The 23566-nt window shown below is 37.2% G+C and overlaps 1 long non-coding RNA gene across 1 annotated transcript; it reads left to right on the top strand.

Annotated features, from left to right (window-relative positions):
- Positions 1-19229: 19229 nt before the first annotated feature.
- LOC307076254 lies at positions 19230-23084 on the top strand. The gene is made up of 5 exons (XR_013811891.1): positions 19230-19283; positions 19563-19734; positions 21294-21361; positions 21972-22015; positions 22985-23084. It is a non-coding gene; the product is annotated as an uncharacterized lncRNA (long non-coding RNA).
- The last annotated feature ends 482 nt before the right edge of the window (positions 23085-23566 follow it).

Raw genomic sequence — 23566 nt, 5'->3', positions numbered from 1 at the left:
CCATTAGTTTTGAGCAATATAAACATTGTAAGGTCAGAATCACATTGTTGGTCGAAAAGTGATTCTCTCGCTCTGAAAAGCATTTTGCACACATAAAAACTACAACAGTTGATGTTTCTGTTCCGTTCAATGCAAACGTGTTACTTTGCTTACAACAGGGTTATTTAAGCAATACACCACCATTTGGAAGTGAAGTCCATTAGTTTTGAGCAATATCAGCATTGTAAGGTGAGCATCACGTTGTTGGTCGAAAAGTGATTCTCTCGCTCTGAAAAATATTTTGCACGCATACAAACAAGAACAGTTGATATTTCTGTTCCGTTCAATGAAAACGTGTTATCATGCTTACAAATGGGTTGTTTCAGCATAAACCAACATTTGGAAGTGAATTCCATTAGTTTTTAGCAATATCAACATTGTAAGGTCAGAATCACGTTGTTGATCAAAAAGTGATTCTCTAGCTCTGAAAAGCATTTTGCACACATAAAAACTAGAACAGTTGATATTTCTGTTCCGCTCAATGCAAACGTGTTATTATGCTTACAAATGGGTTATTTAAGCAATACACGACCATTTGGAAGCTAAGTCCATTAGTTTTGAGCAATATCAACATTGTAAGGTCAGAATCACGTTGTTGGTCAAAAAGTGATTCTCTTGCTCTGAAAAGCATTTTGCACACATAAAAACTACAACAGTTGATATTTCTGTTCCGTTCAATGCAAACGTGTTATTTTTCTTACAAAAGGGTTATTTAAGCAATACATGACCATTTGGAAGTGAAGTCCATTAGTTTTGAGCAATATCAGCATTGTAAGGTGAGAATCACGTTGTTGGTCGAAAAGTGATTCTCTCGCTCTGAAAAATATTTTGCACGCATACAAACAACAACAGTTGATATTTCTGTTCCGTTCAATGAAAACGTGTTATCATGCTTACAAATGGGTTGTTTCAGCATAAACCAACATTTGGAAGTGAATTCCATTAGTTTTTAGCAATATCAACATTGTAAGGTCAGAATCACGTTGTTGATCAAAAAGTGATTCTCTCGGTCTGAAAAGCATTTTGCACACATAAAAACTAGAACAGTTGATATTTCTGTTCCGCTCAATGCAAACGTGTTATTATGCTTACAAATGGGTTATTTAAGCAATACACGACCATTTGGAAGTTAAGTCCATTAGTTTTGAGCAATATCAACATTGTAAGGTCAGAATCACGTTGTTGGTAAAAAAAAGTGATTCTCTCTTTCTGAAAAGCATTTTGCACACATAAAAACTAGAACAGTTGATTTTTCTGTTCCGTTCAATGCAAACGTGTTATTATGCTTACAAATGGGTTATTTCAGCAATACACGACCATTTGGAAGTGAAGTCCATTAGTTTTTAGCAATATCAACATTGTAAGGTCAGAATCACGTTGTTGATCAAAAAGTGATTCTCTCGCTCTGAAAAGCATTTTGCACACATAAAAACTAGAACAGTTGATATTTCTGTTCCGTTCAATGCAAACGTGTTATTATGTTTACAAATGGGTTATTTAATCAATACACGACCATTTGGAAGTTAAGTCCATTAGTTTTGAGCAATATCAACATTGTAAGGTCAGAATCACGTTGTTGGTCAAAGAGTGATTCTCTCGCTGTGAAAAGCGTGTTGCACACACAAAAACTAGAACAGTTGATGTTTCTGTTCCGCTCAATGAAAACGTGTTACTTTGCTTACAAAAGGGTTATTTAAGCAATACACGACCATTTGGAAGTGAAGTCCATTAGTTTTCACCAATATCAGCATTGTAAGGTCAGAATCACGTTGTTGGTCGAAAAGTGATTCTCTCAGTCTGAAAAGCATTTTGCACGCATAAAAACTAGAACAGTTGATATTTCTGTTCCGTTAAATGCAAACGTGTTTCTTTGCTTACAAATGGGTTATTTAAGCAATACACGACCATTTGGAAGTGAAGTCCATTAGTTTTGAGCAATATCAACATGAAAGGTCAGAATCACATTGTTTGTCGAAAAGTGATTCTCTCAGTCTGAAAAGCATTTTGAGCACATAAAAACTAGAACAGTTGATATTTCTGTTCCGTTAAATGCAAACGTGTTATTTTTCTTACAAAAGGGTTATTTAAGCAATACATGACCATTTGGAAGTGAAGTCCATTAGTTTTGAGCAATATCAACATTGTAATGTCAGAATCACGTTGTTGGTAAAAAAAGTGATTCTCTCTTTCTGAAAAGCATTTTGCACACATAAAAACTAGAACAGTTGATTTTTCTGTTCCGTTCAATGCAAACGTGTTATTATGCTTACAAATGGGTTATTTCAGCAATACACGACCATTTGGAAGTGAAGTCCATTAGTTTTGAGGAATACAAACATTGTAAGGTCAGAATCACATTGTTGGTCGAAAAGTGATTCTCTCGCTCTGAAAAGCATTTTGCACACATAAAAACTACAACAGTTGATATTTCTTTTCCGTTCAATGCAAACCTGTTATTATGCTTACAAATGGGTTATTTCAGCAATACACGACCAATAGCAAGTGAAGTCCATTAGTTTTGAGCAATATAAACATTGTAAGGTCAGAATCACATTGTTGGTCGAAAAGTGATTCTCTCGCTCTGAAAAGCATTTTGCACACATAAAAACTACAACAGTTGATGTTTCTGTTCCGTTCAATGCAAACGTGTTACTTTGCTTACAACAGGGTTATTTAAGCAATACACCACCATTTGGAAGTGAAGTCCATTAGTTTTGAGCAATATCAGCATTGTAAGGTGAGCATCACGTTGTTGGTCGAAAAGTGATTCTCTCGCTCTGAAAAATATTTTGCACGCATACAAACAAGAACAGTTGATATTTCTGTTCCGTTCAATGAAAACGTGTTATCATGCTTACAAATGGGTTGTTTCAGCATAAACCAACATTTGGAAGTGAATTCCATTAGTTTTTAGCAATATCAACATTGTAAGGTCAGAATCACGTTGTTGATCAAAAAGTGATTCTCTAGCTCTGAAAAGCATTTTGCACACATAAAAACTAGAACAGTTGATATTTCTGTTCCGCTCAATGCAAACGTGTTATTATGCTTACAAATGGGTTATTTAAGCAATACACGACCATTTGGAAGCTAAGTCCATTAGTTTTGAGCAATATCAACATTGTAAGGTCAGAATCACGTTGTTGGTCAAAAAGTGATTCTCTTGCTCTGAAAAGCATTTTGCACACATAAAAACTACAACAGTTGATATTTCTGTTCCGTTCAATGCAAACGTGTTATTTTTCTTACAAAAGGGTTATTTAAGCAATACATGACCATTTGGAAGTGAAGTCCATTAGTTTTGAGCAATATCAGCATTGTAAGGTGAGAATCACGTTGTTGGTCGAAAAGTGATTCTCTCGCTCTGAAAAATATTTTGCACGCATACAAACAACAACAGTTGATATTTCTGTTCCGTTCAATGAAAACGTGTTATCATGCTTACAAATGGGTTGTTTCAGCATAAACCAACATTTGGAAGTGAATTCCATTAGTTTTTAGCAATATCAACATTGTAAGGTCAGAATCACGTTGTTGATCAAAAAGTGATTCTCTCGGTCTGAAAAGCATTTTGCACACATAAAAACTAGAACAGTTGATATTTCTGTTCCGCTCAATGCAAACGTGTTATTATGCTTACAAATGGGTTATTTAAGCAATACACGACCATTTGGAAGTTAAGTCCATTAGTTTTGAGCAATATCAACATTGTAAGGTCAGAATCACGTTGTTGGTAAAAAAAAGTGATTCTCTCTTTCTGAAAAGCATTTTGCACACATAAAAACTAGAACAGTTGATTTTTCTGTTCCGTTCAATGCAAACGTGTTATTATGCTTACAAATGGGTTATTTCAGCAATACACGACCATTTGGAAGTGAAGTCCATTAGTTTTTAGCAATATCAACATTGTAAGGTCAGAATCACGTTGTTGGTCAAAGAGTGATTCTCTCGCTGTGAAAAGGGTGTTGCACACACAAAAACTAGAACAGTTGATGTTTCTGTTCCGCTCAATGAAAACGTGTTACTTTGCTTACAAAAGGGTTATTTAAGCAATACACGACCATTTGGAAGTGAAGTCCATTAGTTTTCACCAATATCAGCATTGTAAGGTCAGAATCACGTTGTTGGTCGAAAAGTGATTCTCTCAGTCTGAAAAGCATTTTGCACGCATAAAAACTAGAACAGTTGATATTTCTGTTCCGTTAAATGCAAACGTGTTATTATGCTTACAAATGGGTTATTTAAGCAATACACGACCATTTGGAAGTTAAGTCCATTAGTTTTGAGCAATATCAACATTGTAATGTCAGAATCACGTTGTTGGTCAAAAAGTGATTCTCTCGCTCTGAAAAGCATTTTGCACACATAAAAACTAAAACAGTTGATATTTCTGTTCCGTTCAATGCAAACGTGTTGTTATGCTTACAAATGGGTTATTTCAGCAATACACGACCATTTGGAAGAGAAGTCCATTAGTTTTGAGCGATATAAACATTGTAAGGTCAGAATCACATTGTTGGTCGAATAGTGATTCTCTCGCTCTGAAAAGCATTTTGCACACATAAAAACTACAACAGTTGATATTTCTGTTCCGTTCAATGCAAACGTGTTTCTTTGCTTACAACAGGGTTATTTAAGCAATACACGACCATTTGGAAGTGAAGTCCATTCGTTTTGAGCAATATCAACATGAAAGGTCAGAATCACATTGTTTGTCGAAAAGTGATTCTCTCGCTCTGAAAAGCATTTTGAGCACATAAAAACTAGAACAGTTGATATTTCTGTTCCGTTCAATGCAAACGTGTTATTTTTCTTACAAAAGGGTTATTTAAGCAATACATGACCATTTGGAAGTGAAGTCCATTAGTTTTGAGCAATATCAACATTGTAATGTCAGAATCACGTTGTTGGTAAAAAAAGTGATTCTCTCTTTCTGAAAAGCATTTTGCACACATAAAAACTAGAACAGTTGATTTTTCTGTTCCGTTCAATGCAAACGTGTTATTATGCTTACAAATGGGTTATTTCAGCAATACACGACCATTTGGAAGTGAAGTCCATTAGTTTTGAGCAATATCAACATTGTAATGTCAGAATCACGTTGTTGGTCAAAAAAGTGATTCTCTCGCTCTGAAAAGCATTTTGCACACATAAAAACTACAACAGTTGATATTTCTGTTCCGTTCAATGCAAACGTGTTATTATGCTTACAAATGGGTTATTTCAGCAATACACGACCATTTGGAAGAGAAGTCCTTTAGTTTTGAGCGATATAAACATTGTAAGGTCAGAATCACATTGTTGGTCGAATAGTGATTCTCTCGCTCTGAAAAGCATTTTGCACACATAAAAACTACAACAGTTGATATTTCTGTTCCGTTCAATGCAAACGTGTTACTTTGCTTACAACAGGGTTATTTAAGCAATACACGACCATTTGGAAGTGAAGTCCATTAGTTTTGAGCAATATCAACATGAAAGGTCAGAATCACATTGTTTGTCGAAAAGTGATTCTCTCGCTCTGAAACAGTTGATATTTCTGCTCCGTTCAATGAAAACGTGTTATTATGCTTACAAATGGGTTATTTCAGCATAAACCAACATTTGGAAGTGAATTCCATTAGTTTTTAGCAATATCAACACTGTAAGGTCAGAATCACGTCGTTGATCAAAAAGTGATTCTCTTGCTCTGAAAAGCATTTTGCACACATAAAATCTAGAACAGTTGATATTTCTGTTCCGTTCAATGAAAACGTGTTATTATGCTTACAAATGGGTTATTTAAGCAAAACACGACCATTTGGAATTTAAGTCCATTAGTTTTGAACAATATCAGCATTGTAAGGTCAGAATCACGTTGTTGGTCGAAAAGTGATTCTCTCAGTCTGAAAAGCATTTTGCACGCATAAAAACTAGAACAGTTGATATTTCTGTTCCGTTAAATGCAAACGTGTTATTATGCTTACAAATGGGTTATTTAAGCAATACACGACCATTTGGAAGTTAAGTCCATTAGTTTTGAGCAATATCAACATTGTAATGTCAGAATCACGTTGTTGGTAAAAAAAGTGATTCTCTCTTTCTGAAAAGCATTTTGCACACATAAAAACTAGAACAGTTGATTTTTCTGTTCCGTTCAATGCAAACGTGTTATTATGCTTACAAATGGGTTATTTCAGCAATACACGACCATTTGGAAGTGAAGTCCATTAGTTTTGAGGAATACAAACATTGTAAGGTCAGAATCACATTGTTGGTCGAAAAGTGATTCTCTCGCTCTGAAAAGCATTTTGCACACATAAAAACTACAACAGTTGATATTTCTTTTCCGTTCAATGCAAACCTGTTATTATGCTTACAAATGGGTTATTTCAGCAATACACGACCAATAGCAAGTGAAGTCCATTAGTTTTGAGCAATATAAACATTGTAAGGTCAGAATCACATTGTTGGTCGAAAAGTGATTCTCTCGCTCTGAAAAGCATTTTGCACACATAAAAACTACAACAGTTGATGTTTCTGTTCCGTTCAATGCAAACGTGTTACTTTGCTTACAACAGGGTTATTTAAGCAATACACCACCATTTGGAAGTGAAGTCCATTAGTTTTGAGCAATATCAGCATTGTAAGGTGAGCATCACGTTGTTGGTCGAAAAGTGATTCTCTCGCTCTGAAAAATATTTTGCACGCATACAAACAAGAACAGTTGATATTTCTGTTCCGTTCAATGAAAACGTGTTATCATGCTTACAAATGGGTTGTTTCAGCATAAACCAACATTTGGAAGTGAATTCCATTAGTTTTTAGCAATATCAACATTGTAAGGTCAGAATCACGTTGTTGATCAAAAAGTGATTCTCTCGCTCTGAAAAGCATTTTGCACACATAAAAACTAGAACAGTTGATATTTCTGTTCCGTTCAATGCAAACGTGTTATTATGTTTACAAATGGGTTATTTAATCAATACACGACCATTTGGAAGTTAAGTCCATTAGTTTTGAGCAATATCAACATTGTAAGGTCAGAATCACGTTGTTGGTCAAAGAGTGATTCTCTCGCTGTGAAAAGCGTGTTGCACACACAAAAACTAGAACAGTTGATGTTTCTGTTCCGCTCAATGAAAACGTGTTACTTTGCTTACAAAAGGGTTATTTAAGCAATACACGACCATTTGGAAGTGAAGTCCATTAGTTTTCACCAATATCAGCATTGTAAGGTCAGAATCACGTTGTTGGTCGAAAAGTGATTCTCTCAGTCTGAAAAGCATTTTGCACGCATAAAAACTAGAACAGTTGATATTTCTGTTCCGTTAAATGCAAACGTGTTATTATGCTTACAAATGGGTTATTTAAGCAATACACGACCATTTGGAAGTTAAGTCCATTAGTTTTGAGCAATATCAACATTGTAATGTCAGAATCACGTTGTTGGTCAAAAAGTGATTCTCTCGCTCTGAAAAGCATTTTGCACACATAAAAACTAAAACAGTTGATATTTCTGTTCCGTTCAATGCAAACGTGTTGTTATGCTTACAAATGGGTTATTTCAGCAATACACGACCATTTGGAAGAGAAGTCCATTAGTTTTGAGCGATATAAACATTGTAAGGTCAGAATCACATTGTTGGTCGAATAGTGATTCTCTCGCTCTGAAAAGCATTTTGCACACATAAAAACTACAACAGTTGATATTTCTGTTCCGTTCAATGCAAACGTGTTTCTTTGCTTACAACAGGGTTATTTAAGCAATACACGACCATTTGGAAGTGAAGTCCATTAGTTTTGAGCAATATCAACATGAAAGGTCAGAATCACATTGTTTGTCGAAAAGTGATTCTCTCAGTCTGAAAAGCATTTTGAGCACATAAAAACTAGAACAGTTGATATTTCTGTTCCGTTAAATGCAAACGTGTTATTTTTCTTACAAAAGGGTTATTTAAGCAATACATGACCATTTGGAAGTGAAGTCCATTAGTTTTGAGCAATATCAACATTGTAATGTCAGAATCACGTTGTTGGTAAAAAAAGTGATTCTCTCTTTCTGAAAAGCATTTTGCACACATAAAAACTAGAACAGTTGATTTTTCTGTTCCGTTCAATGCAAACGTGTTATTATGCTTACAAATGGGTTATTTCAGCAATACACGACCATTTGGAAGTGAAGTCCATTAGTTTTGAGGAATACAAACATTGTAAGGTCAGAATCACATTGTTGGTCGAAAAGTGATTCTCTCGCTCTGAAAAGCATTTTGCACACATAAAAACTACAACAGTTGATATTTCTTTTCCGTTCAATGCAAACCTGTTATTATGCTTACAAATGGGTTATTTCAGCAATACACGACCAATAGCAAGTGAAGTCCATTAGTTTTGAGCAATATAAACATTGTAAGGTCAGAATCACATTGTTGGTCGAAAAGTGATTCTCTCGCTCTGAAAAGCATTTTGCACACATAAAAACTACAACAGTTGATGTTTCTGTTCCGTTCAATGCAAACGTGTTACTTTGCTTACAACAGGGTTATTTAAGCAATACACCACCATTTGGAAGTGAAGTCCATTAGTTTTGAGCAATATCAGCATTGTAAGGTGAGCATCACGTTGTTGGTCGAAAAGTGATTCTCTCGCTCTGAAAAATATTTTGCACGCATACAAACAAGAACAGTTGATATTTCTGTTCCGTTCAATGAAAACGTGTTATCATGCTTACAAATGGGTTGTTTCAGCATAAACCAACATTTGGAAGTGAATTCCATTAGTTTTTAGCAATATCAACATTGTAAGGTCAGAATCACGTTGTTGATCAAAAAGTGATTCTCTCGCTCTGAAAAGCATTTTGCACACATAAAAACTACAACAGTTGATATTTCTGTTCCGTTCAATGCAAACGTGTTTCTTTGCTTACAACAGGGTTATTTAAGCAATACACGACCATTTGGAAGTGAAGTCCATTCGTTTTGAGCAATATCAACATGAAAGGTCAGAATCACATTGTTTGTCGAAAAGTGATTCTCTCGCTCTGAAAAGCATTTTGAGCACATAAAAACTAGAACAGTTGATATTTCTGTTCCGTTCAATGAAAACGTGTTATTATGCTTACAAATGGGTTATTTAAGCAAAACACGACCATTTGGAATTTAAGTCCATTAGTTTTGAACAATATCAGCATTGTAAGGTCAGAATCACGTTGTTGGTCGAAAAGTGATTCTCTCAGTCTGAAAAGCATTTTGCACGCATAAAAACTAGAACAGTTGATATTTCTGTTCCGTTAAATGCAAACGTGTTATTATGCTTACAAATGGGTTATTTAAGCAATACACGACCATTTGGAAGTTAAGTCCATTAGTTTTGAGCAATATCAACATTGTAATGTCAGAATCACGTTGTTGGTAAAAAAAGTGATTCTCTCTTTCTGAAAAGCATTTTGCACACATAAAAACTAGAACAGTTGATTTTTCTGTTCCGTTCAATGCAAACGTGTTATTATGCTTACAAATGGGTTATTTCAGCAATACACGACCATTTGGAAGTGAAGTCCATTAGTTTTGAGGAATACAAACATTGTAAGGTCAGAATCACATTGTTGGTCGAAAAGTGATTCTCTCGCTCTGAAAAGCATTTTGCACACATAAAAACTAGAACAGTTGATATTTCTGTTCCGCTCAATGCAAACGTGTTATTATGCTTACAAATGGGTTATTTAAGCAATACACGACCATTTGGAAGCTAAGTCCATTAGTTTTGAGCAATATCAACATTGTAAGGTCAGAATCACGTTGTTGGTCAAAAAGTGATTCTCTTGCTCTGAAAAGCATTTTGCACACATAAAAACTACAACAGTTGATATTTCTGTTCCGTTCAATGCAAACGTGTTATTTTTCTTACAAAAGGGTTATTTAAGCAATACATGACCATTTGGAAGTGAAGTCCATTAGTTTTGAGCAATATCAGCATTGTAAGGTGAGAATCACGTTGTTGGTCGAAAAGTGATTCTCTCGCTCTGAAAAATATTTTGCACGCATACAAACAACAACAGTTGATATTTCTGTTCCGTTCAATGAAAACGTGTTATCATGCTTACAAATGGGTTGTTTCAGCATAAACCAACATTTGGAAGTGAATTCCATTAGTTTTTAGCAATATCAACATTGTAAGGTCAGAATCACGTTGTTGATCAAAAAGTGATTCTCTCGGTCTGAAAAGCATTTTGCACACATAAAAACTAGAACAGTTGATATTTCTGTTCCGCTCAATGCAAACGTGTTATTATGCTTACAAATGGGTTATTTAAGCAATACACGACCATTTGGAAGTTAAGTCCATTAGTTTTGAGCAATATCAACATTGTAAGGTCAGAATCACGTTGTTGGTAAAAAAAAGTGATTCTCTCTTTCTGAAAAGCATTTTGCACACATAAAAACTAGAACAGTTGATTTTTCTGTTCCGTTCAATGCAAACGTGTTATTATGCTTACAAATGGGTTATTTCAGCAATACACGACCATTTGGAAGTGAAGTCCATTAGTTTTTAGCAATATCAACATTGTAAGGTCAGAATCACGTTGTTGATCAAAAAGTGATTCTCTCGCTCTGAAAAGCATTTTGCACACATAAAAACTAGAACAGTTGATATTTCTGTTCCGTTCAATGCAAACGTGTTATTATGTTTACAAATGGGTTATTTAATCAATACACGACCATTTGGAAGTTAAGTCCATTAGTTTTGAGCAATATCAACATTGTAAGGTCAGAATCACGTTGTTGGTCAAAGAGTGATTCTCTCGCTGTGAAAAGGGTGTTGCACACACAAAAACTAGAACAGTTGATGTTTCTGTTCCGCTCAATGAAAACGTGTTACTTTGCTTACAAAAGGGTTATTTAAGCAATACACGACCATTTGGAAGTGAAGTCCATTAGTTTTCACCAATATCAGCATTGTAAGGTCAGAATCACGTTGTTGGTCGAAAAGTGATTCTCTCAGTCTGAAAAGCATTTTGCACGCATAAAAACTAGAACAGTTGATATTTCTGTTCCGTTAAATGCAAACGTGTTATTATGCTTACAAATGGGTTATTTAAGCAATACACGACCATTTGGAAGTTAAGTCCATTAGTTTTGAGCAATATCAACATTGTAATGTCAGAATCACGTTGTTGGTCAAAAAGTGATTCTCTCGCTCTGAAAAGCATTTTGCACACATAAAAACTAAAACAGTTGATATTTCTGTTCCGTTCAATGCAAACGTGTTGTTATGCTTACAAATGGGTTATTTCAGCAATACACGACCATTTGGAAGAGAAGTCCATTAGTTTTGAGCGATATAAACATTGTAAGGTCAGAATCACATTGTTGGTCGAATAGTGATTCTCTCGCTCTGAAAAGCATTTTGCACACATAAAAACTACAACAGTTGATATTTCTGTTCCGTTCAATGCAAACGTGTTTCTTTGCTTACAACAGGGTTATTTAAGCAATACACGACCATTTGGAAGTGAAGTCCATTCGTTTTGAGCAATATCAACATGAAAGGTCAGAATCACATTGTTTGTCGAAAAGTGATTCTCTCGCTCTGAAAAGCATTTTGAGCACATAAAAACTAGAACAGTTGATATTTCTGTTCCGTTCAATGCAAACGTGTTATTTTTCTTACAAAAGGGTTATTTAAGCAATACATGACCATTTGGAAGTGAAGTCCATTAGTTTTGAGCAATATCAACATTGTAATGTCAGAATCACGTTGTTGGTAAAAAAAGTGATTCTCTCTTTCTGAAAAGCATTTTGCACACATAAAAACTAGAACAGTTGATTTTTCTGTTCCGTTCAATGCAAACGTGTTATTATGCTTACAAATGGGTTATTTCAGCAATACACGACCATTTGGAAGTGAAGTCCATTAGTTTTGAGCAATATCAACATTGTAATGTCAGAATCACGTTGTTGGTCAAAAAAGTGATTCTCTCGCTCTGAAAAGCATTTTGCACACATAAAAACTACAACAGTTGATATTTCTGTTCCGTTCAATGCAAACGTGTTATTATGCTTACAAATGGGTTATTTCAGCAATACACGACCATTTGGAAGAGAAGTCCTTTAGTTTTGAGCGATATAAACATTGTAAGGTCAGAATCACATTGTTGGTCGAATAGTGATTCTCTCGCTCTGAAAAGCATTTTGCACACATAAAAACTACAACAGTTGATATTTCTGTTCCGTTCAATGCAAACGTGTTACTTTGCTTACAACAGGGTTATTTAAGCAATACACGACCATTTGGAAGTGAAGTCCATTAGTTTTGAGCAATATCAACATGAAAGGTCAGAATCACATTGTTTGTCGAAAAGTGATTCTCTCGCTCTGAAACAGTTGATATTTCTGCTCCGTTCAATGAAAACGTGTTATTATGCTTACAAATGGGTTATTTCAGCATAAACCAACATTTGGAAGTGAATTCCATTAGTTTTTAGCAATATCAACACTGTAAGGTCAGAATCACGTCGTTGATCAAAAAGTGATTCTCTTGCTCTGAAAAGCATTTTGCACACATAAAATCTAGAACAGTTGATATTTCTGTTCCGTTCAATGAAAACGTGTTATTATGCTTACAAATGGGTTATTTAAGCAAAACACGACCATTTGGAATTTAAGTCCATTAGTTTTGAACAATATCAGCATTGTAAGGTCAGAATCACGTTGTTGGTCGAAAAGTGATTCTCTCAGTCTGAAAAGCATTTTGCACGCATAAAAACTAGAACAGTTGATATTTCTGTTCCGTTAAATGCAAACGTGTTATTATGCTTACAAATGGGTTATTTAAGCAATACACGACCATTTGGAAGTTAAGTCCATTAGTTTTGAGCAATATCAACATTGTAATGTCAGAATCACGTTGTTGGTAAAAAAAGTGATTCTCTCTTTCTGAAAAGCATTTTGCACACATAAAAACTAGAACAGTTGATTTTTCTGTTCCGTTCAATGCAAACGTGTTATTATGCTTACAAATGGGTTATTTCAGCAATACACGACCATTTGGAAGTGAAGTCCATTAGTTTTGAGGAATACAAACATTGTAAGGTCAGAATCACATTGTTGGTCGAAAAGTGATTCTCTCGCTCTGAAAAGCATTTTGCACACATAAAAACTACAACAGTTGATATTTCTTTTCCGTTCAATGCAAACCTGTTATTATGCTTACAAATGGGTTATTTCAGCAATACACGACCAATAGCAAGTGAAGTCCATTAGTTTTGAGCAATATAAACATTGTAAGGTCAGAATCACATTGTTGGTCGAAAAGTGATTCTCTCGCTCTGAAAAGCATTTTGCACACATAAAAACTACAACAGTTGATGTTTCTGTTCCGTTCAATGCAAACGTGTTACTTTGCTTACAACAGGGTTATTTAAGCAATACACCACCATTTGGAAGTGAAGTCCATTAGTTTTGAGCAATATCAGCATTGTAAGGTGAGCATCACGTTGTTGGTCGAAAAGTGATTCTCTCGCTCTGAAAAATATTTTGCACGCATACAAACAAGAACAGTTGATATTTCTGTTCCGTTCAATGAAAACGTGTTATCATGCTTACAAATGGGTTGTTTCAGCATAAACCAACATTTGGAAGTGAATTCCATTAGTTTTTAGCAATATCAACATTGTAAGGTCAGAATCACGTTGTTGATCAAAAAGTGATTCTCTCGCTCTGAAAAGCATTTTGCACACATAAAAACTAGAACAGTTGATATTTCTGTTCCGTTCAATGCAAACGTGTTATTATGTTTACAAATGGGTTATTTAATCAATACACGACCATTTGGAAGTTAAGTCCATTAGTTTTGAGCAATATCAACATTGTAAGGTCAGAATCACGTTGTTGGTCAAAGAGTGATTCTCTCGCTGTGAAAAGCGTGTTGCACACACAAAAACTAGAACAGTTGATGTTTCTGTTCCGCTCAATGAAAACGTGTTACTTTGCTTACAAAAGGGTTATTTAAGCAATACACGACCATTTGGAAGTGAAGTCCATTAGTTTTCACCAATATCAGCATTGTAAGGTCAGAATCACGTTGTTGGTCGAAAAGTGATTCTCTCAGTCTGAAAAGCATTTTGCACGCATAAAAACTAGAACAGTTGATATTTCTGTTCCGTTAAATGCAAACGTGTTATTATGCTTACAAATGGGTTATTTAAGCAATACACGACCATTTGGAAGTTAAGTCCATTAGTTTTGAGCAATATCAACATTGTAATGTCAGAATCACGTTGTTGGTCAAAAAGTGATTCTCTCGCTCTGAAAAGCATTTTGCACACATAAAAACTAAAACAGTTGATATTTCTGTTCCGTTCAATGCAAACGTGTTGTTATGCTTACAAATGGGTTATTTCAGCAATACACGACCATTTGGAAGAGAAGTCCATTAGTTTTGAGCGATATAAACATTGTAAGGTCAGAATCACATTGTTGGTCGAATAGTGATTCTCTCGCTCTGAAAAGCATTTTGCACACATAAAAACTACAACAGTTGATATTTCTGTTCCGTTCAATGCAAACGTGTTTCTTTGCTTACAACAGGGTTATTTAAGCAATACACGACCATTTGGAAGTGAAGTCCATTAGTTTTGAGCAATATCAACATGAAAGGTCAGAATCACATTGTTTGTCGAAAAGTGATTCTCTCAGTCTGAAAAGCATTTTGAGCACATAAAAACTAGAACAGTTGATATTTCTGTTCCGTTAAATGCAAACGTGTTATTTTTCTTACAAAAGGGTTATTTAAGCAATACATGACCATTTGGAAGTGAAGTCCATTAGTTTTGAGCAATATCAACATTGTAATGTCAGAATCACGTTGTTGGTAAAAAAAGTGATTCTCTCTTTCTGAAAAGCATTTTGCACACATAAAAACTAGAACAGTTGATTTTTCTGTTCCGTTCAATGCAAACGTGTTATTATGCTTACAAATGGGTTATTTCAGCAATACACGACCATTTGGAAGTGAAGTCCATTAGTTTTGAGGAATACAAACATTGTAAGGTCAGAATCACATTGTTGGTCGAAAAGTGATTCTCTCGCTCTGAAAAGCATTTTGCACACATAAAAACTACAACAGTTGATATTTCTTTTCCGTTCAATGCAAACCTGTTATTATGCTTACAAATGGGTTATTTCAGCAATACACGACCAATAGCAAGTGAAGTCCATTAGTTTTGAGCAATATAAACATTGTAAGGTCAGAATCACATTGTTGGTCGAAAAGTGATTCTCTCGCTCTGAAAAGCATTTTGCACACATAAAAACTACAACAGTTGATGTTTCTGTTCCGTTCAATGCAAACGTGTTACTTTGCTTACAACAGGGTTATTTAAGCAATACACCACCATTTGGAAGTGAAGTCCATTAGTTTTGAGCAATATCAGCATTGTAAGGTGAGCATCACGTTGTTGGTCGAAAAGTGATTCTCTCGCTCTGAAAAATATTTTGCACGCATACAAACAAGAACAGTTGATATTTCTGTTCCGTTCAATGAAAACGTGTTATCATGCTTACAAATGGGTTGTTTCAGCATAAACCAACATTTGGAAGTGAATTCCATTAGTTTTTAGCAATATCAACATTGTAAGGTCAGAATCACGTTGTTGATCAAAAAGTGATTCTCTCGCTCTGAAAAGCATTTTGCACACATAAAAACTACAACAGTTGATATTTCTGTTCCGTTCAATGCAAACGTGTTTCTTTGCTTACAACAGGGTTATTTAAGCAATACACGACCATTTGGAAGTGAAGTCCATTCGTTTTGAGCAATATCAACATGAAAGGTCAGAATCACATTGTTTGTCGAAAAGTGATTCTCTCGCTCTGAAAAGCATTTTGAGCACATAAAAACTAGAACAGTTGATATTTCTGTTCCGTTCAATGAAAACGTGTTATTATGCTTACAAATGGGTTATTTAAGCAAAACACGACCATTTGGAATTTAAGTCCATTAGTTTTGAACAATATCAGCATTGTAAGGTCAGAATCACGTTGTTGGTCGAAAAGTGATTCTCTCAGTCTGAAAAGCATTTTGCACGCATAAAAACTAGAACAGTTGATATTTCTGTTCCGTTAAATGCAAACGTGTTATTATGCTTACAAATGGGTTATTTAAGCAATACACGACCATTTGGAAGTTAAGTCCATTAGTTTTGAGCAATATCAACATTGTAATGTCAGAATCACGTTGTTGGTAAAAAAAGTGATTCTCTCTTTCTGAAAAGCATTTTGCACACATAAAAACTAGAACAGTTGATTTTTCTGTTCCGTTCAATGCAAACGTGTTATTATGCTTACAAATGGGTTATTTCAGCAATACACGACCATTTGGAAGTGAAGTCCATTAGTTTTGAGGAATACAAACATTGTAAGGTCAGAATCACATTGTTGGTCGAAAAGTGATTCTCTCGCTCTGAAAAGCATTTTGCACACATAAAAACTACAACAGTTGATATTTCTTTTCCGTTCAATGCAAACCTGTTATTATGCTTACAAATGGGTTATTTCAGCAATACACGACCAATAGCAAGTGAAGTCCATTAGTTTTGAGCAATATAAACATTGTAAGGTCAGAATCACATTGTTGGTCGAAAAGTGATTCTCTCGCTCTGAAAAGCATTTTGCACACATAAAAACTACAACAGTTGATGTTTCTGTTCCGTTCAATGCAAACGTGTTACTTTGCTTACAACAGGGTTATTTAAGCAATACACCACCATTTGGAAGTGAAGTCCATTAGTTTTGAGCAATATCAGCATTGTAAGGTGAGCATCACGTTGTTGGTCGAAAAGTGATTCTCTCGCTCTGAAAAATATTTTGCACGCATACAAACAAGAACAACACAGTCTCACTCCCTACTCGTCAAATGTGTGACGCATGGCCAAGGATCCCTGGCGTCAATTTCCGACGAAAAATGGGTACCTTTTTCGTCGTTTTTCGACGCGGGGTCCGTCAGATAGACATTCATGTTATACCTTTCGCGTCGTTTTTCAACGCGGGGGTCAATCAGATAGACATTCATGTTAATCCCTCACCGTCGGATATAGACGAAAGGAAATCAATGGGGATGCCGTAGCTATTGTCTATTGATTTGTTTGACAGATTCACCATTAAACGTGTTTCTAATGACATTTCTAGCGAGAAATGTACTTTTTCCTTGAATAATCTTCAGTCAGTGAATGTGTTTGATCTTTATTAATCTTTATTATTGGAATGGGAAATGCAATATTTTAGGACCGATTCACCGTTAAACGTGTTTCTAATAACATTTTTAGAGAGAAATATGCTTTTTACTTGCATAATCTTCAGTCAGTGATTGTGTCTGATCTTTAGTTTTATAGTTATTGGGAAGATTTTATCGGCTCGCTCTCATGTTTCAACGACGTCAGGTTGCTAGGGACGCTGCTTTCGCTAAACTAGCAAGCTGATCTTTTTTCGACGCTCCGTATGGCAGAAAAAAACGCTGGGAGAGGCGTCTAAAAAAACGGCCGTGACTTTTTCCAGAAACGCTCTGCTCCATAGGAATATAATGTAAAACATGAGCTGTCAGATTTAAAATCGCTAGATGTGAACACGGCCAGTCAAACGTGGCGGAATAATAATAATAATAAAAACACTAACGATTCCAATAGGTTGCCTTCGCACTTTGTGCTTGGCACCCTAATAATAATAATAATGACGATGATGATGATGATGATGATGATGATAATAATAATTTAATATTTATCTCACTTTGTGTGTCTGGGAGTTTTTGTTGGCGAATCAAGTGCATCATCAGCGATGCCCTCAATGTATGCGACGATAGCCAGGATCATTGCGCTTCTGGACTGAACTGTAAGTACAGCTCTGACTTTAGCTTACAAAAATGTGAATTAGAATAATTATCGAGTTATGTTGTGTTTGTTGACACTCTCTAAAGTGCACTGTAGAAAATACATGGGATAGAGACGGATATAAGTGCATGGTCGTTGCAAATGGGAAGCACTTGGTAGACTAACTTAGCTAACAGTTAACCTGCCGCTTAATCAATTCTGCTCGAATTCAGATAGCATTGAAGGAAATAATCGAGTTATGAAAAGACATATTTGCATTTTTTACCACCGTGTAGTGTATTATGGCAATGGAATATATTTAATCAATCAATCAAGACATTGAATTATAACTTGTTGCACCTAATTAAATATGCCGTTAATCTAGCTAACATAGCCTCTAATTCATTTTCATACAGGGTACCATCTTCATAAATTGTATAATCAAACACGGTACAATGTAGTTGTAATATTTGAGTTACTGAGGGGCTATTCACAGGTATATGTGATATTGTGTTGTAAGCTAACACATGCTTATTGACCCACATTGTCCTGTGCAATTTGGTGGTGTTTGCCATCCCCAGTAGTGCAGAGAACAGTTTTTGCTCCTACTTTCTCTCCCTTCGTCTCTCTATTGCTGCTCTGTGTGTGTGTGTGTGTGTGTGTGTGTGTGTGTGTGTGTGTGTGTGTGTGTGTGTGTGTGTGTGTGTGTGTGTGTGTGTGGTGTAGATTTCATCATGGCTCAAAAGAAGTTTAGGCCCTGCCCCTCCTGCCAAGAACCTAACCAGGTGAGGGAAAGTGGAATACAGCATTAGACCTATGTCCAATGTTCTAATATGTGGTTTAATGTTGTAGATTTCTCATTAGTAGGTCACGTGGACACTAAAGTATGCTCCTACTAATTTACTTTTTATGATATCTGTACTGTGTTCCAAAACAGGGATAATGTCTGGATTGATATAAATTTTGATTGCTTGTTTTTCATCAAACACCATAGGCATCATTGATTAGAGTAGCCTGGGTGTCTCATACCTCTGCCACTTTCACTGTATGATTATCTATCCTTTACCACGATCTGTTGTGTACTTAATCTCTGGATAATCCTGTGTCAACCCAGAGACGCATATTCTGAATTGCATTGTGCTTCATTTGTGCCTCTTTCCTGAATACAGCCAAATTAAAAGCTATATCTTGATTGTACTTCTTCTCTGTGACTGTGAATCTGATGTCTCACTTTGGTATACTTTTACCAAACCAGGTGAGCCGAAAAACCTGCAGCAGTTGTTTCGCAGCTCTCTCAAACAAGGGAAAACTAAAGGCCAAAACGGGGTCCCTGGATAGGAAGTGAGCGGAAGGGGTCCTGAAAAATCGAAACGCGGCAAGAGTGGTGAACTCTGCCCATATTGCAGTAAGTAGAAAAGCTCATATTTCATTAAGTATTAATGATTTGCTTCACCTTCATTAATACTTCTGTGATAGAGCAAGGACCTAATTTTACAAAAATAAGTGTAATCTGTAAGTGTAAAAAAGCAAGACTATATTCCAGGTGACCTATTTCAAAGCCACAATTTAAAAAAGCATTTGGGGAGATTGTAATGTTGTTTAAAGTAATTTTGTTTTTAATATGGTGGAAAAAGAATGCAGTGAGAATAACTAATGTTTGCTTATCTGCATTTATCTATTACAGGTGAAAAAACTAAGTGCATTGGGCTATGTCCCAATTTTATTTTATGCCAGAAGGGAGAAAGCCTCTGGAAAGTGGGTGGCTGATGTGATGAACCAGCTGACACCCACTGAGGATAACCTCAAAATTTTAGCCAGTATGAAAAAGGCATACAATTTTGTTTTGCTTAAAGAAGGTAGGATTTGTTTCATTTAAAAGTCATGACAGTTTTAAACGTTTTGCCTTTGCTGATGTGTACATATCGAATATCAACATACACATTTAATATTGTAGGGAACCAGCCCCAGCCCCAGCCCCAGCCTCAGCCCCAGCCTCAGCCTCAGCCTCAGCCCCAGCCCCAGCCCCAGCCCCAGCCCCAGCCTCAGGCCTTTGCCCTGGCCGAGCCCCAGGCCCAGCACCAGCCTCAGGCCCTGGCCCAGCCCCAGGCCCTGGCCCTGGCCCTGGCCGAGCCCGAGCCTCAATATCATATATTGGACCTATACCCTGTCTTCCCCCAGCCCGAGCCCGAGCCCCAGCCCCAGGCCCTGGCCCAGCCCCAGCCTCAGCCCGAGCCCCAGCCCCAGGCCCTGGCCCAGCACCAGCCTCAGGCCCTGGCCCAGCCCCAGGCCCAGCACCAGCCCCAGGCCCTGGCCCAGCCCCAGCCTCAATATCATATATTGGACCTATACCCTTTCTTGCCCCAGGCCCTAGCCCAGCCCCAGCCTCAGCCCGAGCCCCAGCCCCAGGCCCTAGCCCAGCCCCAGCCTCAGGCCCTGGCCCAGCCCCAGCCTCAGGCCCTGGTCCAGCCCCAGGCCCAGCACCAGCCCCAGGCCCTGGCCCAGTCCCAGCCACAGGCCCTGACCCAGTCCAAGCACCAGCCTCAGGCCCTGGCCCAGCACCAGCCCCAGGCCCAGCCCACGCCTCAGGCCCTGGCCCAGCACCAGCCCCAGTCTCAGGCCCTGGCCGAGCACCAGCCTCAGGCCCTGGCCCAGCACCAGCCCCAGCCTCAGGCCCAGCCCCAGCCTCAGGCCCTGGCCCAGCACCAGTCTCAGGCCCTGGCCCAGCACCAGCCTCAGGCCCTGGCCCAGCACCAGCCTCAGGCCCTGGCCCAGCCCCAGCCTCAGGCCCTGGCCCAGCCCCAGCCTCAGGCCCTGGGCCAGCCCCAGGCCCAGCACCAGCCCCAGGCCCTGGCCCAGCCCCAGCTACAGGCCCTGACCCAGTCCAAGCACCAGCCTCAGGCCCTGGCCCAGCACCAGCCCCAGGCCCAGCCCCAGCTTCAGGCCCTGGCCCAGCACCAGCCCCAGCCTCAGGCCCTGGCCCAGCACCAGCCCCAGGCCCAGCCCCAGCCTCAGGCCCTGGCCAAACCCCCCCCCCAAAAAAGAAAGTGTAGGTGAACTTCAGTCTTAGCACACTATGTACGAATTTCCCATTTTTGTAATCATTATTCATGAAATACAGAAATCCTCAGGTGAATTTGGCTCCAGTCCTTTCGGCTAGGCAGTACGATTTTATTAATTATGTAATTAGGCTACATTTCGGCCATGAAATCACTGAATTTGATGGCTAATACATTCTTTAGTTACTTAGCTGTATTTAGCTGGACCATGTTTAATGTTGTTCCCCCGATTTTATGAAAACTATCTAAAAATTAGTTAAAGTTTCATACAAATGCACAAGACTGCAGATCGTGTTACATTCCTCTACTTACTTTTTGACATTTATGGTTAATTAATATTTTCTTTTTTGTCATTTAAGGTTGCCGGAAATGTAGTAGGCAAAAAATATTTCATTATGACGCCGTCACAGAAAGGAGGATGAATGAGGTAAGATAGAAATATATTTTTCATTAGGCTGTCTGATAATCTCTCCATTGTCTCAGACTCATCTGGCATTTCACATATCACAAAACACTGGCCATTTAAGCAAGTGGTTACCAACTTCAGTCATTCTTGTCCTTGGCATGAATTACATGCAGGCTCAACAACGGCCATGGCCCTTTGCGTGATGTCCCTTTGAAAATCGGAGGTTCACAGGCCACTGTGGCCTTGGTGCCCCCTTTCAATATTCTGCTTTGCGTCCGACTATAGCGATTTTTATTTAGCCTATGGCCTGTCAAAACCATCTAATAGAAAATAAATGTTACAAGCAGCCTATATATCTGTACATATAAAAATCAGATGATTTACAGTTCAATGTAATATCTCATGTTTCATTTTTTTGTAATGTTTCATATAGTGATGCAGGTCTACTGCTGTGAATAGGCTAAATACAACTCCATTTTTATGTAGCCTACTGTATAGTTAACTTTGGCCTTGGTGCCCTGACGTGTGGCCTTTGTGCCCCCCACCAAATATGCCCATCTGAAGGCCAAGTGGCCTTGCCACTAAAATTATGAAATTCCAAGCCTGATTATATGTATGTGTCTTTCTGTAGGGGCGAGCAGAAGTAAGGGTGAGATGGTTACCTTGCTCTGCATGGTAAGCACTGGTTTATATTGCCTTCATACATGTATTTTCTGCTTCCACTTTTAACCATCTCATATGTATAAAGGTTGGAACGTATATTGTAGCACACACAACTTTGAATGTACAGGTGGGTCTCCGAAAATTAGAATATTGTGAAAAGAGTCGATGCAGCCTTCTACCAGAAGATTTTAGAGTTGACGAGTTTTATGGAGATGCTGATTTCCTTTTCCAGCAGGACTCAGCACCTGCCACAGTGCCAAAACTGCTAGTAACTGGTTTGCTTACCATGGTATTACCGTGGTTAACTCATCTCCTCTGAACCCCATAGAGAATCTGTGGGAAATTGTCAAGAAGACAATATTTTGAAATTATTATTTTGGTTTTCATGAGCTGTAAACTGTAATCATCAAGATAGATTAAAACCTAAGAATTGCTTGTAATATTTCACTTTATATCTAATGAATCTAGAATATATTGACTATTAGCTTTTTTGAAATACATTTGGGGGACAAATTTAACTTGTTCACAATATTGTTATTTTTGAGAGCCATCTGTATAATAATTACACTATTGGTATAGGATGGAGTAAATGCTGTGTCACATATCGTTTAGAGGATTTAGCCACTTTCTCTTATCAATATCATGCCTGGTGCCATGCATAATTGTCCCTGTGTGAGTCCCTGTAGGAAGTAGACATTCACCAATACATTGGCAGAACATCAGTATCGGCCAAGATCATCCTCGTTGACTGAGATCGGCTATTGGCTAGTTTACTTTCTATGACTTAATAGATGAGAGTGGCTGATGTGTATCTGTTACATTGCATCAAGCACTCTATATGTATATGTTTGTATAAAAACAATATAATACAAGACGTACAATACTTTTGGAAAATATATACGCTGTGAAACTATTATTTATTAAAATGGCTCCTCCATTTTTCACTGTTCTAATGTTATTTTGCGCTACTTTTACTTACAGTGGAAAAACCTGGGAGGAGACATGGGAGCTGGCCTGCCAGTTCCCATCCTAAGATGCCGGCCAGACTTTTTTCATTTATTATAATTGATTTTTGTTTAAAATAAAGGAAAGTATACCTATATTTCTGTTTACGTCTTTCCATTAGCCTTGTGGATTAAAGATGAATTAATTATTGCCAAAAATGACTGAATGAATTTTTGGTTTTACTTTTCCATCGTGTTTAGAAACATCATGTGACAGTTTTGTATTTTTTTTAAAATATTGTAGAAGAAAATATGGGAAACAAACATAAATAATGCATGATTATATTTGAAATTTAGTAAAATTTAACATCACAAATACATTATTATTTAAGTGGATTACATTAATGAACTGATATATTTCACCCAAATCATCTATATACAGTATAATGTAGCCTTTACCTTGATTGATTTAGTAAATATACATTTTCATTAACTTAATTACAACCCTCCTCTTGGTGGAAGAACTTCCAAGTATCCCTTCTAATTTCTTTGCTTCCTAACAATTTCAAAGGAACGATTGTACTGGGCATTGTATTTTTAAATACATTGATGTATTCCC

Source organism: Pollachius pollachius (genome assembly GCF_949987615.1).
Source record: "Pollachius pollachius genome assembly, chromosome: 5".
Lineage (NCBI taxonomy): Eukaryota > Metazoa > Chordata > Actinopteri > Gadiformes > Gadidae > Pollachius > Pollachius pollachius.
This window is presented reverse-complemented; position numbering and strand designations above follow the sequence as displayed.